The 5,221-nt window shown below is 43.3% G+C and overlaps 1 non-coding gene across 1 annotated transcript; it reads right to left on the reverse strand.

Moving 5' to 3' along the window:
- Positions 1-1,143: 1,143 nt before the first annotated feature.
- Positions 1,144-1,287, reverse strand: LOC116089606. Its single transcript, XR_004118389.1, has one exon. It is a non-coding gene; the product is annotated as a small nucleolar RNA SNORA48 (small nucleolar RNA).
- Positions 1,288-5,221: the final 3,934 nt, after the last annotated feature.

Here is a 5,221-nt window from a genome sequence, read left to right on the forward strand (position 1 = left end):
TACCCATCTCCCAAGCTCATTGTTCTCTCCAGTCAATGTGCAGGGCCCACTCTCACAAGTGCTTCAGCCTATGAGGAGCTGGGCCAGCTCTCCCGCTCTCACCCTGGTGATTGGCTCACCAGTGCCATCAGGGGCCAGTTCCACTGTGTGTTCCAGGTGAGGTGTAGGGCTCCCTCTCCTGAGTGCTACAGCCAGTAAGGGAGCAGGGTCAGCTCACCCAGTCTCATAACTCCTGAGGTCAGTTCTTTTGATTGCCTTCACTGGCAAGGGGGTGGAAGGCACCCCCTCCCCAGGCCATTTCTTGGCAGAGGAGAGACAAGGTCAGCGCTCTCTTGCTCATATTTTTTTAGGCCAGCTCACCTACAACCCCTCCACAAGGGTCAGCTCTGCTATGTTGTCCAGGTGAGGTGCGGGTCTGCTCTCTTGACTGCTGCAGCTGATGAGGGGCAGAGCCAATTTTCCCGAGTTTATGAGCAGCCTCTGGGCAGCTTTCTGGACTGTTGGAGTCAGTTTTCCCACTCTCACACCCTCAGGGCTGGCTCACCCATACCCCAGTCCCAGCCAGCTCCACTGGGCTGCTTGTGTGACATGCAAGGCCTGAGTACTGTGGCTGGTGAGAGGTGATCAGCTCTCTAGAGTACCACCGTCAGTGAGAGGCAGGGCCAGTTCTGAAGAGCCCCTGGACATCCATGTGGTCCCTACGATTGCCATAGCTAGGGATATCCCCATGTTCTCCAGTGATGATAGGTGCCACAGACATCAATACTGACACTCACTTCTGTATAGACCCAGACCCAGATATGGCCCTCAGTGGTAGCTTGGGCTGGGATCTCACAGTGTCGCAGGTGGCCACTCACAACAGGCTACTCCTCTCTACTTTTGACTCTCTTTATAATGCTCAAACTGCTCCACTTCTCTTTCTTTTTCATTTGTTCACCACATTTTTGCATATTGTGTTTGTTCCTGCTGCAGAATGGCCACTTGGCTGGCAGACACCTGGGTGAGGTCCTCCATACATGCTGTGTGGTGTGGCAGCAAGTGTGTGCCTATAGCCTGACCTATTCTGGGAGGTGAAGAGTAGGTCAGTGGGTCTCTGTTTACCTTCCTCTTCCTGTGCTACACTGCCTCAATCTGATTTGATTTTTATGAATCCTAGGCATAAAATAGCTTTGGCCACCAAAGCAGGCATCAAGCTAGGATGAACTGAGGACTGCCCTCTGCTCTGCCCCTGACTGATATAAGAACACTACCATCAAGAAAGTGTTTCTTTGCCCATCGTCAGGGGGAGGAAGGCAGCTGTTTATTTTTCTCACCTTCTTTCCCTCTCCCTTTTTTTTTTCACTTGAGTTATGGAATATGAGAACATAGCAGTGTTTTTATAAGACCAGGTATTCCAGCAGGAGATAAATGCCTTTCTATTACATTTTTTGTTTGTATAAAACTGCATCTTCTTTATTTTGTATTCTTTTAATTTTTGAACAAAATAAGTTAAACAAGAACCCCATAATACATAATACCCAACCCTGATATTCTGTGGGAGGCAATTTTCCTGCCTAAAGGCAACGGGCAGGATAGACAAGATCCTCTAGACATGAGCAGAGAGGCAGGTGGGTCAGGGCCCGTCAAGGCTCCTGGGGAAGCCACAGGGAACACAGAGGGCACGGGCTTCCCAGGGGGTCTCTACATAATATGTACATAATATGTTTTGGTCACATTCTCTTTACTCTCTTACTCTTCTCTTACTCCTGTTGTCTTCTTCCCAACTAGCCCCATTTTTACCAAAAAAAAAAAAAAAAAAAAAAAGCGTTCTTTCTTTTCCTTCTGCAACTAAATGAATTTCACTAGAGTTGCTTACTTGAGTATGGGTGAGACTTTACTTACGGGAACTTGGGCATTTTACCAGTGTGGCACTGAAGAACATATCTCTCCTCCCATTATCCACTGTTAATTGTACAAACCCTGAGGAAGAGGTGTCGCTGCAAGAGCCCTTCGCACTTCCTGGCAAGGTCATCCCAGGGTAATAGGGCTCTCATTGAACACGGAGTTCACTGATTTGGAACAACTAGATGGCTAGTGAGGTCCAGGGATCCTCCCTTTTCAGGGATCTTCCAGCAAACCCTTGGCCTCCTCAGAACTGTTTACAGGAACGCATCTCATGCTTGGCTTTTTCCATGGTGCTGAAGATCTGAACTCAGTTCCTCATGCTTGAGCAGTAGGTACTTTACCTGCTAACCTATTTCCACAGCCCTTCATTGTCTTCTAAGAGCTGAATGGGACAGAAGGGATAGAATGAACAAGGCTCAGAGAGAAACAAAGAATAGGTATGAATCTTCCAAAAGAATTGCTGAGGAGTAACAACAGCCCCTTTCCCCATTTCTTTATAAGAAGTGGGTAGCAATTTCAAAGTGTTAGTAGATATTCCATTTCTTCGTTTCATGTGGCCATGGTTAGCGCCGCTGATACCATTCACTGTTGTGCTGACTCTTCAGCACCTGAGCCCACTCCCGCAGAGAGAAAGGTGCTGTGCGAACTTGTGCACATTAGAATGACCTTTCCTGGATTTGGACACAGCAGTATTTTGCTGACCATTATTCTTCCATAGTCAGCTTTTGCTTATCTCTCCATGAACTTGGTGTCCTAGGCACGTTTAAGCACCAGCGTTGCCTCTCAGGTGAAGTTCTTCCCTGTTAGGAGTTTGGCCAGGTTTTCAGATGAGTGGTATGGTTTCTTTGGTAGGCTTATAATTCAGTCCTTAACTCTAGCTTGATAACAAGAAATTTACCCATTTCCATGTCTTCTAGAAACCACTGCTCCTTTAAACCTGGGTGCGTCCCTTGGATGACGGGAGTCCTTTGTGAAAGAAGTGTCAGTGGAACTATTAGGTATTTCCAGTTCTTTCGCGCCACATGTGGATTCTAAATCTTCTCTACTTCTCAGACTTGGATGTGGAATTGTCATTGGTCTGACCAGTAGCCAAGTGCATGAATTTTGAGGTAAACTCACGATCTTTATCTGGCTCAAAGCATCCAATACATAGTGCCTTGCTTGGATTGTGCTTGCAAACTTCATTTGGGTGACATAAGAAGTCTATGTAATTTACTAGAGAAAGAAATTGAATTAGCTCAAGTTGTCCATGATTTTTATGAGATGTTTAAAAGACGGAGTAAACTTTATGTTTGTGTTTCTTCCAAATCCATGTGCTGAAATCCTGGCTTCCAGTGTATTAGAAAGGAGTTTGGGGGAACTAATTTAGGTAAAAGAGGGGTAAGGTTTATTTTTCTTTTTCTTTTCTTAAGACAGGGTTTCACTATGTAGTCTTCAGGTATGCTCTGTATAGATGGGATTGGCCTCAAACTCACAGAGATTCATCCATTTTTATTATGTATTTCTCTCCAAATATTTACTTTTAGTGTTAATTTTCAACTTTGTATTATTAGCTGCCTACAAGGTCACATTACTTTGGTTGCTTGGCTAATAGAAAGTATTATATTTTTATAATCATTAAATTGTAAAACCTTCTTTTCAATTGAATGTCATGAATGGAACTAGCTTGAAAAAGACTTTAGAATTACTAACTTTCACCAGAATAGTACAGGGGGAAAGATCACATGTTACATTTACAGTGTGTACATGAATAGACATGAGCTGGAAGAGACAGGGAAAGGTGGGAGGTTTTCCTTATGATTAAACACATGCTAAGAACAGATTGAAAGACATTTACTTCTCAGTTTACAACAGAGGACACCCGCAAGAAGGGGACATTCTTGGGAATTGTTGCCTTTGTCAACCATGAGTAGCAAGGAAATGATTCTCGGTTGTCCCATAGCAAAAAAATGTGACTCAAATTCATATTGTTAAATATACTCAAAATGTTGTCACAAAAAGTTTCTCTGAAATCTTTTGCAAACTTCTCTGAAAGTGTAGTGGGCTAACACCACTCCTTAGATGTCTGCTGAGAACTTGTTTATGACAATAATCATATAGGAATACATTCTTGTTTTAATCAGATTATTTTCCTTCTGTCTTTCTGCCTCCATACCCCTTCCATCACTTTCTACCCTCTCTTTGTCTTCCTACATACTTCATGGTGGCCTCTGTCTCTTCATGCTCCTGTCTCAACCCCAACCCCAACAGATTACAGCTGTGCACAACCACCTCCAGCATTGAGATATATTTCAGAGTTTAGATCAAAGGTTTAAAATGCACATTGTTCATACTCCATTTAAAGTAATGCCATATTTTTAAAAGAAAAATGGAAAAAAATATACAAATGCAAAATAACCAAAATGTTTGTTTACAGAGTATTTTATAAGTATAGTGGAAAAATTAGAATGTAGGGTACATCTCCTTCCTCCAACAGCAGTGAAGTTACAACTCAGCTTATTTCCTGCATGGAATTAGTGTTGAGAAAAATGCTCCATCATTCATTTGTTCCAATACTGCTTACCATCATTCATTTGTTCCAATACTGTAACTCTGGTATGCATGTGTGATGCACGTGCTTGTGTGTATGCACGTGTGCACGCGCGTGCGCACGCGTGTGTGTGTATGTGTGTGTGTGTGTGTGTGTGTGTGTGTGGTACATGCACATGAGTGTTCATGTGTGTCCACCCTTGAACGTCTATGTGCAAGTTAGAGATTTTCTCTCTCTCACCGAACCCATTTCAGCTGGGTTGATAAGTCAAAAGCCAGGTGGGACCCACCTGTCTCTGCCACCCTGGCTTTACAGGCACACACCTCCAATGTCTAGTCTCGACATTGTAGTTGGAATTTAAACTCAGATTATAGGGCTTTTAAGCAAGGCCTGGCCCACTGAACATCCTCTTTCGCACCCACTGTGACAATTCAATGATTATAAACATTTTCTTGCTGAGTCAGAGTATTTCAAAAAAGTCCTCTCCTTCATGTTTGCATTCATGTGAGTAAAAAAGACTGCTTGCTAGTAGATGAGAGTGGAGCTGATCTACTCAGTTGGAAACCATCCACATGACTCCTTCCTTCCATTGCAGCTGCCTTAGCTATATCCAGTGAGTTGCTGGTAGCTATTTTCTAAAGGATAAAAGAGATTTTTGTTTTTAGGTGGTGCTAGCAAAGACACAGCTTTAAAAAAAGTCTTAGATGCCTGTTTTTGCAGAGGGTTAAGACTGGTAGCCACAGAGCATGTTTGACCCCTAGAAATATTTTACACCAATCCCTCTACTCCACTGTTTTTTTTTTTTTT

Source organism: Mastomys coucha, unplaced genomic scaffold, assembly GCF_008632895.1.
Source record: "Mastomys coucha isolate ucsf_1 unplaced genomic scaffold, UCSF_Mcou_1 pScaffold14, whole genome shotgun sequence".
Lineage (NCBI taxonomy): Eukaryota > Metazoa > Chordata > Mammalia > Rodentia > Muridae > Mastomys > Mastomys coucha.